This window comes from Gallinula chloropus (assembly GCF_964237585.1).
Source record: "Gallinula chloropus genome assembly, chromosome: 4".
Lineage (NCBI taxonomy): Eukaryota > Metazoa > Chordata > Aves > Gruiformes > Rallidae > Gallinula > Gallinula chloropus.
This window is the reverse complement of record NC_140088.1, coordinates 28,513,829-28,527,997: the sequence shown is the minus strand read 5'-3', so window position 1 is coordinate 28,527,997 and position 14,169 is coordinate 28,513,829. Positions and strand designations below refer to the sequence as shown.

The following is a 14,169-nucleotide window of genomic DNA, read 5'->3' as shown; positions in this document are numbered from 1 at the left end:
AAGATTGTCTTTACTGTTTTGGCATATAAGTAATCATAATGATGCTTTTGATTAAAGACTATGATGAGACCAAATGATTTATCATTTAACAGAAATGGCTTTTTGTGCTCATCAGCTTTGCCTCTGTTTAAGGTAAAAGGGGGAAGTTATGCACGTTTGTTCTTCAGCCACTTTCAGAGGAAAAAAATAACCCAAAACTTTGGTTTCTGCTTTTTTAAAAACAAAGCCCAAAAAAATTCATTTTACTAAATAATGGAGTGAGAAGGAGAAATAGCAGTGATAAATTTTGATCATATTTACGCATATATCTTCTGCAATAGAGTTATTAACAGTAGGGCACAAACACCTAAACGTTCCTGCTGTGAGTACTATCTCTGTCCTAAAGAGCTTGCAATATCAACATGCTCCATCTGGATATATTTATTCAGTAAGCATAAGTTTTAGCAAATTGACTTAAATAATTTTATCAAGCAGATAGATTTGTCAGGTAAAGCTATCTGAAATATTTTGAAAGTATGAAGATGCCTTATCAAAGGGGCATAGATGGCACTTACTTGCTTCAGTCTCCAGCAGACTCTTCTTGCATAACTCAGATTGCACAAATACCTAGAGCTTTCAGGAGTAAGGACTTGAACATTGTTGGGCTAAATCTGATCTACTATAATGTACCAAATAAGCCATTGGAATAATACTATAAACTAGCAATGGTGTCATTCTAGATGTAAAGTAAGCTTCTGTGCTCAGAGGGCTCTATTTTATATTTTAAGAGGAAAGAAGATACTTCATAAAATATTTTAATGAAAGAAAATACTGATCAATAATATTGTTTTACTTATACAGTAGTAAAGATCTCAAAATGCAGCCATTGTTACTGGAAAAAAAATCAAATGAAACAGAGGATTTGTCAGAACAATGAAAAAGTAGCAAATCTGACTATTACTGAGGCTAGGATGAGTAAGAATAATTTTTGCTATCTTCCAAGGCCATGTGAACTTAAGCTTTCAAGGTAAACCCAAAATCCAAGCATTATTTCTCTTTCATATTAGGTAAAAACATTTAGGAGAAGTTTTTAAAGCAGTGAATTGTAGAGGAGTGCAAATGCTTCACGCAGCTCAGTTGCGCTTTCTGATATTTAAAAAAATTAGATGTTTCCATAATGCCTGATAAAGGTCAAAGTTATTTTCAAAACAATGAGGAAGGAGAGCAGGCATTAAGCAGGTAGAATGTAGAATTAAGCAGATGTTAACTAGTGGAGTTGCAAATATGTGGTTTTGTATGTGTTGTGTAGTTTATATCGGTGCCCTGAATTTTATAGACAATTAGAGTTAAAAGACATTCATCTGGTATCACATTGTCGCCCATTGTCAAAGATACATTTATTCTCAGTGTTTCTGGATTAGTTAGTATTATCCCTATTTAGATGGGATATCTGTTGTAGCACTCGTTGGGCCCGTACCCATGCTGCTACCACTCTTTTCCAGCCCTGTCTGGCCTTGGAAACCTTCCTAAGCAGTTGAATTTTTAGGCATTGAAGGAAATAAATGGAATGTCACTTTATGGTTTTGCTTAATTTTTCTTGCATTATGCCAAAAGTGAAACTCTATTCATCACATCTTTGTCTTCTAAAACAATTGTGGCTGACAGCTTCTAAAAGAAAGTCTTTATTTGGGGATCTGGCACAAACCCTAAGAACTTAAATTACTACTTGTGTTACTTTTGGATTGCTGTCCTCTGAAACCTGAAATAAACCTGCAAAGTAAAATCACTAACACTTAATGTCAGAGATTTAAAATACACACCCTTCCTCCCTCAAAAAAACCCCACCAAAACCCAACATATACACACACACCCTCCCTGAAAAAAAAAAACCAAAACCAACAAAAAACAACTGAGAGCCAGATCTCAATTCTATTTTCAGAAATTATGTTTGCAATTCTTAATTTAAACTTTAAGTCATTCAGCTTTGTTTGAGTTAAAGGCAGTCTGTAATACAAGGTAAATCTGACCAGCTCTTTGCCTCAAGCTGTAAGCAAAGGGCATGCTTATTAGTACTTGTATATTTCAGGTAGAATCTTGAAAGCACTTATGGTAAACCTTTGATAGAAGAGATCTAGCATTACCCGCTTATGCTGGTGGAGGCATAATTGTGGTGCAAATTACATTTAATTTGCCTTTCTTATTATTTTTCTCAGTATCTTTTACTCAGGTTTATGATCAGTTAATTTGCAATCAGTTTGTAATGATGGCAAGTGTTTTATAATTTCTCTCTGTCTTGCAGAAACAATTTTAGCAGTACAGTGCAGGTTTAATTGTCACAAATTGGTGAACTTTAGGCTTCTAAGAGAAATCTTTCCATCTTATGCTCAAGTATTTACTTCCTATCTTACAAGGAAGCTTCCATGTGTACGGTAATGTTCATAGTAGACACACACACAATCCGCTCACTGGCTTTAAATCTGTGGAGAAAAATAATATATTAGTGCATAAAATGGTTTGACTATTGAAAGACTACTGTGTAAGAAATAGGCAAACCATATTGGTTCAGATTTGCTTCAGTAAGTACTTCTTTTGCATATAGCAAAATTTTAGCCCCCTGGGGATAGATTGCTAAGTGTGAAAACAATTTTTCATATTTTCTGAGAGAAGTCACAGTTCCAAGTTTAACAGTGAGTTCTAGATGAATTTGAAAAACAGGTATTTAATTAAAAGTTCAAAACCATGTTTTCTGCAAAGTGCAAAGAAGCTATTTATTCTGAGAAAAAATAGTCAGGAAGCTGAGGAAAGGGAAATAAACATGGATGAAATCATGAAGATTTAAAATCAGAAAATGGAATACTGTTTGGGAGGGCAAGCCATATCAGAGAAACAATTGGAGGCCATTCTGTGATTCTTAGAGTGAAGTGTATGAGTGATATGCTCCTGTTGAGGAGAAAGATATGTCTTTGAAGATACCTACAGTAGAGTTAATTACTACAGTGACATTGTAGCTGTCCCATTGCTTAGGAGAGGGTGGGGTTTTTTTAATGTACTGTTGATTTGAAGATACATCTTTACTAAAGGACTATATGATGTAGTACAGATAATGTAAGCCGAAAAGTCTGATGGGTGAGATGGGATATTTGGTATTGTAGAATTTACAGTCTTTGTTTCTGGCTTCTGACCCATCAAGCTATATATGAAATTTAGAAAGTCATCTTCTGTGGTCAGAAAGTATTGAAGCCTGAGTAGGAAGACATAAAAGCATATCGTGGCAACTCTCAGTGCTCAAACCCAGCACTTGTGACATGTCAGCTGCGAGAAATAATGAAGTATATGCTCACCTGCAGCTAAACAGATACGGAAATAAATTTCTATCATGTGAAGTAAAAATGCTTTCCTTAAACCTCAATGATGTATGGCTGATTTCTGATCAATCATTAAGCTGTAATAAGACTCATGTAAATAATTTCTTCCATGAACTGAGACTTTAGGAGAAATTTAAAATGTTGTAATGATCAGTAAAACTCTTTACTAAATATCTGAATAATATTCTCATATAGGAAGACAGCAGGCTAAATCTTGAACCAATTCTCAGATGTCTCTGTCATTCTTCTGATGTAATGGCTGTTTGCTTTCCTTTTTTTAGTTGCTAGCTACTTGAAAGCATTTTATTTCTGTGTTCTAAAAATTGCATTAATTCATCTGTTGCTGCCTTTTCTAGTGTCAAAAGAATGTCAGCCTTGCTGTGAGAAATGCATGGAGGTGATGAAGCAATAACTTCTGTCCTGAGGGCTCAATTGAATATTCAGTCTTTTCTTAGGCTTGCTGTTGCAAATGCTCACTACAGAACAACATGTGGAAATAAGAAGCAATGTGTCACTCTTTCAAGTATACTCAAAGGTAATAGGTGGATGCTGGTGTTTGTGGCTGTGTAACTCTTGTCAAAGAGAAGGTTTGGTAGGGTGTTGTGGCAGCAGCAGACTCTGTTTTACCCCATAAGAGCTACTGCTAGTAGTTTATAAATGCATGTTTTTTCCTTCTGAGATACTTTTTTTTAAGAAGTAGAAATAAAATAGTATTTGCATCTTGAATTTACTATTCAAGTCAAATCTATTGAATACACAGTGAGCTATAAAAATAGTAGAAATTGGCCATCTTAGTGTGGATACTACTTGCAATCTCTTGGCATCAATCTAGTAGTGCTTTCTTTTTATCCATTGTTCTTTCCTGAATAATGATACCACCAACATACTTATTCTATAGTACATCTCTTCCTTAAGAGAACCTTGATAAAAGTTATCTTTCAGCAAGTTTAAAATTTGATCATTGATCATTATGACTTTGATCACTGAGTCTAAAAGAAATCCTTCAACTTCCATCTGTTCCTTTTTTCTAGGCCATTGTAGTCTCTTTAGATGTGATACCCCAGCCATTTCAAGCAATCTCTGTTTTCAGAGGTGAAACAAGGTAAATGTGGGGTAGTTCTGAATCTCTTGCAAAAGCCACTCTCCTTCACAATTTGTAATGAAAATGTTCTTGCCCTTTACAAACTCTAGAACTGTGACCTCTGTGAAGAAGCTTATGTAATGTATTTTGTTCTTGTTGACATGTTGTGTGTTGTCCTCTTGGGTGGCAGGGAGTGTTGTGTATGCATGTGTCTTCCTATGCTATAAGTTTGAAAACTGTTATCAGGTTTTCCTGGTGTATCTTAAGATTCAGTATAGTAATGGGGCAGTAGAATGTGAACTGATTCATCATGATTCATCATGTAATCAAATGGGGGGAAAATATTTTTGCTTTATTGGCAAGATAAACTGCAAGGTAAATTTTGAGAAGTAAAAGAGAATAACTGTGTGATTAGATGTGGACACTGTTCCAAAGCTGTGCTTTGTCTGTGATGCCATAAGAAAAACTGGCACTGTGCATTTGTGTTTATTTGCAGGGATATGGTTCATATATAATTCAAAACCAAATATATTTGTTCCACCAGTTGTGTCAGGTGAGTCCCTTAACCAGGCAAAATATAATTAAGCGAATCCAATCAACTTCACTTTTGCATTTAAACCTATTTTGACATGATAGTTAAGGCTATGAAGCTAAAATTCAAAAAGGGAATGATGAGTCAGCCATATTTCGTGGTTTGATTTAGTAGAAGCTTGGCTTGTGCAGTTAGGTGTGGAAGCCAGTTTTGACTAATAGTGTATTAGGAGTCCAGTAAAATGTCTGAACAGACATGATAAAGGATGTTAATGAATCAAGCGGTTTATTGGTGCAGTGAATTTAATCCTTTTAGCCTTTATACCTTAAAAACCAAAGTCTGACAGGATTATTAATTTTTTGAGTATTAATGAAATCTACTGAATTATGCATATGTCTGAAGTATAACATGTATGAAACAGTAAAGTTAATTTTTTAAGCTCTCTGAAAGATAGTGGTAAGAAAGGGGCACTAAATGGACAATCGCAAACAAAATGTAAGACTCAAAGACAGAAAGCATGTTAATTGTATTTAGCAGATTTTTGACCATTGCTTCCCACATGAATAAATCTGGTCTATCAAGTGGGATCATAAAAAGAGATGGATTCTAGATCTAGTAGTTTAATTACCTGGATTTGTTCCATTGAAATGTGGTTGCCAGGATATTGTTGCCTGAGTTATATAGAAGACAAATGCAGATGCTATATTCTTGCTGGTACAGAGTATAAGGATGACAACATTTTGGTAAAGTTTTTCCATTTGAGCATTTCTCATGCAGTCCAAAAATACTGTTTAATAGTCCTATCTATATACTTGAAGTATTGCTTCATCTCTGCTTCTTAATGTGAACAGAGAAGTTATTCTATGTGAAGAATCCATCTTAAATGAAAGAAACAAGACAAACCTCAGCAAGGTAAGAGATTAAATTTGAGATATTTTCATTTCATTTCTGGTGTTACACTTGTAGAAATCAACATGTTTAGATCATTAGGGGAGATTAGTGGTCCACCAAACCTCAGAGTTTTATAGGCTAATGCAGGATTTTACAAGGCTTAAAATTGAAGTAGGATAATTCCCACTTCTGCTTCAGATGACTTGTAAGAATTTGTAAAACCATGTCCCTTGTGTACTGTAGACTGGAGTGTATGTTTATGTCTGTATTTTAGCAGCACCAAAAACTCTTTCATTCAGTATGTAGAAAATTGGAGGGGGGGGGGAGGGGAGCTGTTTCAGAGATAATGTCAAGAAGCGAGGTGGCATTAAAATAACTTTTCATCCAAGCCTCCAATTGCTGTGTTGAGCTCTGTTAGTCCACCTTTGAAAGAAAACAGGGTGGCAGACAATAACTAAATGAAGCCTAAAATGATGCTAATCACCAGCATCAGGAAGAAGGAATTTATAATAGGCGCCCCCAATTTATCTTTAGTTTTACAGCATGTCACAAGGATTCACCTAGTGATCTACAGTAGTCCTGTCCATCCAGTGTATGAGTCACCACAAACTGTCAACTCAACTGGCATAAAATCTTTTGTGAAAAGTGATGTGTGAACTAAGGCCTGGGGAAGATGCTGGAGGTTGAATTTTTACTAGGCAAATAAGAAGGCTACTATATGTGGCAGAGAAAATTTAAATTAATTTATTTAAAAAGCAAATGGCTTCCAAACTGAAACTTAAAAAAACCCTCACAAAACCAAAGTCCCACCCCAACCCTAAACCACTCAAACAGCAACCCATTGTTTTTAGACTTTTGTGAGAAACTATCCAAATGTATTTAAAATCTCAAGCTCAAATCAAATGTAAAAAAACCCAAAAAACCACCAGAAAACTTTATTGTTGGCTGTATGGAGGGATTGCCACTTTTCTGCTGCCAACACACACGTGCTTTGTGTTCTCTGAAATTATTTCTGAGAAGCTCTGATCCTTTATATATTTGGATCTTTTCAGTCTTATACTTTCTTCTCTTTCTTTTCCCCACATCTACAGTACTCTACATGTAGGTTCATTTTTCCTGTGTGTTTGTGTACATATGTGTATCAATATTTCACACTTCCTTGAAGTGATTTGTAAATGACTTTTCCTGTGTCAATGCTGGCTGGTACATCCATGTGCTGAAGGGTATGCTTTGTCATTCCTGGTAGCAGCAAGTTGGAATGAGGTGCTTTTTTTTTTTTTTTTCATAAAGGCACTTCACTGTATGGGTAGTGAAGAAATGGCAAATATCTCTGTAACCAGCTTGTGCCCTGGAGACAGCATTGGGTGACAGCTCCTAAATTTACTGAGCGGTTCTAATTTAAGTTTTTCTGGAGAAGATTTTATACACACACTATTAAGAAGCTGTTTAACCAAAGAGATATATTTTTAAAAGTACCTATTGTACCACATCTTAATTTATAACAACAATGTCAACAAAATGTTATCATCTGTGTTCTGAAAAATCTGTATTCTGAAAAACAATAGGTTATAGGTTGGTCTAGAGAAGTAGAGGGACAGAATGTGAATACTGTAAATTGTTACAATTGGTCCCTCTGCAGATGTCTGGAGACTCATTGACCCATTACATAATAGAAGTTACCTGTCATAATTTGTTTGTACTTTTTGGTAACTCATGTTAAGGAGTACACACTTAAGAGGCAAGGCAATATTATCATACTAAAAAGGGACATGAGATGGTTCCAACTCAAAGCATTCTATGATTCAATGGTCTCTGGTAAACAGATGTGATATAGAACAAGTATATTTTATCCAAAAGCATCTTTAGACTTTTGACCTGAGTGTTTAAAAAGTGGATAGTAAGATGTCAAGCAACTATTAAGTCACTCTTAGAAGGGAAATAATCCTAAGCTTTGAGGAAATCCTGGAACTTTTCAAATAGCACTTCTATTTCATGTAAGCTTCCAAGGATTTCAGTATGCACGGACATGCTTGCCTCCACTGGCTCTTGCATTTTTCCTCTGCTGCTGCTTGCAGTAGTAGGAGTCTAAATCACAGCTGTTTTGGAAACATCCTGAATGTTTGGTTTCTGTCCTGCTTGTCTCCAGGGCAAGTAATTGACTAACAGATTCCTCACATTACTCCATAGATATGTTGTCTAAGGGCTATAGTTTAACTCTTCCAAAAAAGATAAGAAGTAGTACATAAAACAATACTTTTGAGGGAGTCCTAAATCAACATGAAACTTAATCTAATGGCATGAAAAATACCTAATTTCAATAAAAGTAAATAAATCTTCCTTTGCCTTTGTCTTCTCATCTGCCTGAAATAGTCTGGGGGAGGAAACGTCCAAGATCTCTGTCATTGTTATTGTCTTCTAAAACATGAAGTTTGTCCAACTTGGTATACTGTATCCTGAATAGGGTTTTGCTGCTTACCTTGCTTTTTTCTTATTAGTCTTATTTGGCTCCTATTAGTAAGAAGGCATGCTAAGGTCTTACTGATATCAAATAACTGTGCATTTTCCAGCTACAGAAGAGAAAAAACTTGTCTCCACATCACTGTTCTGTCAATTGAATTGCCCCCAAATTGGGCTGATCTTCAATTGTTTGTTTTTTACTGAAGGTTTTCAGAGCTTTCAGTCAAGTGTCAATTCAGTTACTATAAGAAACTGCTTATGAAAAGAGTTAAAGGATTTTTTTGTATACTTCAAGCATAAAATTTTGTCAAAATAGAAGTTTATCTTAATCATTTGGGAGAAAATATTTGCCAGATACAGCATTCTTTTTCTTCTGCAAACAAAACAGAGGAGCGGTAACTGTAAACATAGACCCATACACATTTTTGCATGATCAGGCTTTGAGGAGTTAAGAAAATGCAGGAAAATAGCATAGATTCAAGAATACAAGGACTAGGAGCAATTTAAGACTAAAACCTGAAAAGAAACAGGTAGGTCTATAAAATGTAAAGAATATATAAGCTTTAGAGTAAAACAGAATGAGTTCAGTAGTTTCTGGGTTTGGTTTGCTGGATTTATTAAGACGCATCAAAGCAGGATGGAAAGCAAGTTTTAAAGTTCATCAGAAAGTAATAGCCAATTGTGCATTTCCCCAAAGAGGGATCAAATAGTGCTGTGAACAAACACCACTCTGAAGCCCAGTATTTTGATGTACTTGTTCAGGGTGCTTTTTCTGCTTTCTTTTGGATTGATTTTTGCCTTGTAAAAATCAGTAGTTCAGGTCTATAAAAGCAGCTGTCTCCTATGGTCTAAAAGGTAGATGGATAAAAGATGATGTTTCACGTGCTTTTCTGCAGCAAAGCCTTGTTTTGTTGGGGGTAAAGGGGAAGGAAGTTTTGTACCTATTATCATTGATTTAATTGGCTCATTCTTCTAAAACCAACATTGCTTCCTGTCAAAACTACAACTGCGTGGTTTTCAAAGATGACTAATATTTCAAAAGAAGGGATTTTTAACTTTTAATGGTTATTTTTAAAAAAAAGTTTGTATTTATTTCTGTGCATTAGTTATATTCCCTGACTTTTTTCTCAACAGGAAATTAGGATTCATGATCGTGAATCAGGTAAACAAAAGGTTTGGGGACTCTTTTTAAAGGACTCTCCTTCCTAATTTATGATTTAATACCAATTTAATACCCATCTGAAAACATTAAAGTATGGGCAACTACACTTTATGAGCAACTACAGTGTTTCAAGTGACTTTTATATAGGAGCATATTTTTAGATAAACTACTTTGGTCTATGGTTGTAGCTGAATGTAAAAAGTATTTTACATACATTTTTGAAGACATAGCTGTCCATATAAGTTGTCATATGCAAATTGCAGTCATATGCAAATTGCAGTCAGCTGCATAAATGTAGGCTTTATTGCTTGACTATTTTAATTACACGAGGAAAAAAAAAGCGGGGGGACTGTATTACCAAGAAAGTGTTTTCATATTGTTAAAATAACTTTAAAAATACTTCACGGCAGAAACTTTCAGTTTATGGCTTAACTAAGTATCTGACATAACTGATTCTGGTACGAAGGACCACCCTGTATGTTCTGAGGATGAGGACAAGAATGAGGGAATTTTAAATTGTATTTATTTTGAAGAATCAACCACGAAATAAAACTTTTCTTTGTTTCTTGAGCAAGTTCCTCTAGCCTGCACTATTCAAATACCTTCTAGTATTAACTGTTAAAAAATATATGGGTTTCAATGGTCAAAGAGGGATGAAAATTTTTTAATATTCACCTTGAGTAAACAACTCTTTCAAACTGCATGTTGTTTCAAAAGACACATGTCAACTTAAAATTGAGGGGGAAAAGAATGTATGTCAAGTAAAGTTGTAAGTAAACTTGCATAGCTTGGAGCAATAGCTTGGACAAGGGTGACCTGTATTTAAATCTCAGGCTGCCTGGAATGCTGTCATTCTATAGCTGTAGAATTTGTGTCTCAATATCACACAACATGTATGCTGTGGAATTGGCTACTCTACAACTGAAAGCCTTCTTTGGTTTATTCCTCTGCATGCAACTGCCTCCTGTTCTCCAGTTCTTCCCCCAAAGAACATGTAATTTAATTGTATTGTACAGTAGCCAGACTTCAGAGGGAAGGCAAGCCAGAAATGATTTGAAGCTCACAGCAAGGAATGTAGGAGAGTCAAAGCTTCAGTTGACAAGTTGTTTCTGAGAGTGATGTGGGCATGAGTACACAGCTTTTCTGGAAAATGGAGACAGCACCTAAAATGCTGTGAATTAACTCAAGAACCAGTGGTAGCATTTCCAGGGAAAAGGAATGCTGATAGAAATTTTTCTTAACTGAAGCAATCCTCTGCAAATACAACTAATACTTTCAGTTAAGAGAGAAGGATGAAGCAATGCTGAATAGTTTTCTTCCTTCCCCTGGTAAAAGCTATGCAGCTTGTTCTAGGGAAAACATTAATATGTCAAAACATAAACCACCATCTCAATCACTGTGTAGAAGTTTGGAGCATGTTTTTGTCCATGCTGTGTTTACATTCCTTATAGTGCACTGTACAGGGAATTTGAGCACATTATTGTGTTTGAATCCCATTCAGGGTGGAAGAAAAGGGCTTTAGATGCTGAGCTACCAGCAATTCTTGTCCTTCTGGTAAAAGCCTGGATATTCTGGTGAACATCTGTGGGATAGGAGGTAAAAATTGGGGTGGCTTTCAGCCTGCCCTGTTTTATCTCCTTCATAAAAATAGAAAAGCTGTTTCCACTCTGTCCCCAACCTACTGGAGGGAGGAGGAGTTAACGTGAGCTCAGTACCAGCCTGGGACCTGTAGAGTATGTGCACTTAGATTGATACCTTATGGTACAACATCCACTTTAAAGCACGGTGCTATGACCATTCCCAGATACAACATCCATCTTTAATTTATGTACACGGGTATACTTGTTGGCACAGTTACAGATCACACTAGAAAATTTTTTTCTTACTGAATTTTACTGCAATGGCAGCATCAGAATACAAAATAGTTGTAATCAAGGTTAGTATTTTTAATATTCAGTTATACTTTTCCAGTTCCAGGATCTTCATATCTCATGAAAGTTACTGTATTCTCGTATATCACCTACCTAAAGAAAGAGAATATTAGGGATCTCTAAATGATATTGAAGTTCCTTTGGTTTTGTCTCAGATTTGGGTTTCTTTTTCTGTGAAGGGATAGTAGGTGAAAGAAAGGTCTGAAGCAGTTGTGGGTAAAGACTGTTTTAAGTAAAGCAAACGCTATCTCAAAAAGCAGAGTCACTTGCTCTGGTGATTAAAACACAACGCTGCTTCATTGCTTGTAGCAGTATGAGATGATCCAATTATGGATATACATTTCCTAGTAAAAGCATCAGTCTCTTGTTTTGTGAATGTTCAGTATATTGTAAGGTGACATTGCTATTTAATTTATATATATATATTTAAATACAGGTTAGGATGTCTGCTTATCAGATTTTTTTGGTGTTAATTTTCTTAACAACTCTTTTAAGAGAGAATTTTTTTTAATATGACCTGTACATGGTGCTTAGATAAAACAGAAAATCTTGCTCATAACTAAGAGAAAAAACCTGTAAAAACTAACTTTGCTGGTGTTTTTGAAGAAAAACACTTGTATCTTAAAACTAGGACATTCACACTGAAGAGAATCCTTGGAAGAGAATATACAGAAAAATAGGCCACCTGGTTACCCATCAGGAAATCATGGTCAGACTGAAGTATTGGAATAAGTATAGAGAAGGAGGTAGTAACATCTTCATATCTTATTTGAGACTTAAAAAATAAAAATAAATGGATAATTTCAAAGGGACAAGCAAAAGTCACAGTTGCATCCACAGATTGAATCCGTTTTCTGCAAACAATAAAGTAATTTATTTGAAGCTTTCAAAAAATGTTATGTATATTCATATGTTATGTATATTCAAAATATATAATAAGTAATATCTTATTTTTGGGGAACGGTTTAACCATGCTGGCTGAAAATCAGTGTTTTGAAGCCAGTCACTTTAACCAAAGGATCACAATTTTGCTGTATCTCAAATAACTGAACCTGCAAAATGACAGTGTTAGTGCAAAGTGCGAGACAATTTTATCTATAGATAGTCCTATTGATTTTCTTTTTTTTCTTAGTGCACTACATGAAACTTCCGTTAGGAAAAGTACAAAGATGTGAACCACCTGATGAGAACCCTCCAACAGTCTAGCAGCAGCAGTCATCCCATCAACAAAAATGTGAGTTAAGTTTCTCTAGAAGTGGAATAACTTTCACAAACTGCTTGGAAATTTTCAAATAAATGACAGAGTAAAATTTCAGCATATTGAAAACAAGTAGTAACCAAAATAATTTCTGTTCAGGATTTGTACTTATTTTTCCTTTCTGACATAGGAATGGAGATCAGTTACCATCCCGGATAAAAGCTTCCCACATTGCTTCCTGATAAGTTTATTTTTATCATGTGATAAATGCACTGTTCACCCTGTAACTATTTCTTAAAATCTAGGGCTGTTAATTGAGTCTGCAAGCGTTCTGCATCAATATGGTAGGATATACTGATGTCAGGTTTCACATGTGATTAAGAATTAATTCAGCTGTGGAATGTCAGCCTAAAGCCTAAAAAAAGTCTTTCTTGTGTCCTTTTCCTAAGAAAAAGTAAAGCCATGCTTTTATTTCTATGGATTAAAGTAGCTTCTTGCAGTATTTTAATTTCACTTTTATTGGACTGGAACATGATAGGAAGTCCTACCAGTATTCAACATGAATTCCGAATTCAGGAAGAGGTATAACTTTATTATTTTGGCCTAGATTAGCGTGCAGTAGCTTAGAGTACAGTAGTGTATGTACACACCTCTGTGTGAAAGGAGAAGCCTGTCATGCTCAGATAATTTTTTCTCTCCCGATCCTTCTGACTAACTTTTCACAGGTGGGGTAAGATGGTACCTGTAAAAAGTTAGTCAATATTAACCTCTTCAAAATTCTAAGAAGATTCACAGTAAAGTCATTGTAAACTTCATCCCTTTTCTTTTGCTGGAAGCCTGCTATTGTAAATCGCTTTTCAACACCACTCTTCTGACCCCCAACATTAAAATAAAAAATGAGCTTTGATGGGAGGTCAAGTCTTTTGGAATATTTTTCTTTGATTGAAAAACTCTTTTTTTCCCACCTCCCCCAAAAGATCAACAATATAAGTGCAGTTTTTTAATTTGGATCATCTCCTCAAAAGGCTTTTCCATAGAACACAAGGCAATTATTTACCAGTGTGTTAAACACATTGCTTGTACACATGCTATGGTTTCAATTACTATTCACTGAAATTAAAGCTGAACCTTAGAAAACAGTTTATTAGACTCTGAAATGCATCAATGACCTTGAATGACTCTGTACTAAAAAATATTTTATATATTTAGCCTCTTGTCAGGCTAGGTTTTAATGGCATGGAAACAGACTAACATCCCTGCCCGCTAAGGTTTACATTTCTGATATAGTTTCGTTTTCCCTGTAAACTATTAAAAATGTCTCAATATGGTACTGTTACTGGACCTTCACTTTTCCAACCACTTTCTTAAGGGGAGGAGAGAAAAAAACCCACAAGATATGAATATGGGAAATGAAAATAATAATGGTTTCTGTAAATGCTTTATGTAACAGAAAGAGTTTGCCATTTAAAATATGTTTGTCAGTTTGGATCACTTTATTGATTATCTAGCAATGAATGCTGTTATACAGATTCACATTTTGTTTCTTCGACCCTGTCTGTTTCTCATATAGTGA

The 14,169-nt window shown here is 35.2% G+C and overlaps 1 long non-coding RNA gene across 1 annotated transcript; it reads left to right on the top strand.

The window, feature by feature from the left end:
• Positions 1-4,373: 4,373 nt before the first annotated feature.
• Positions 4,374-12,632, top strand: LOC311191197. Its single transcript, XR_014617266.1, has 3 exons — positions 4,374-4,446; positions 9,440-9,467; positions 12,531-12,632. It is a non-coding gene; the product is annotated as an uncharacterized lncRNA (long non-coding RNA).
• Positions 12,633-14,169: the final 1,537 nt, after the last annotated feature.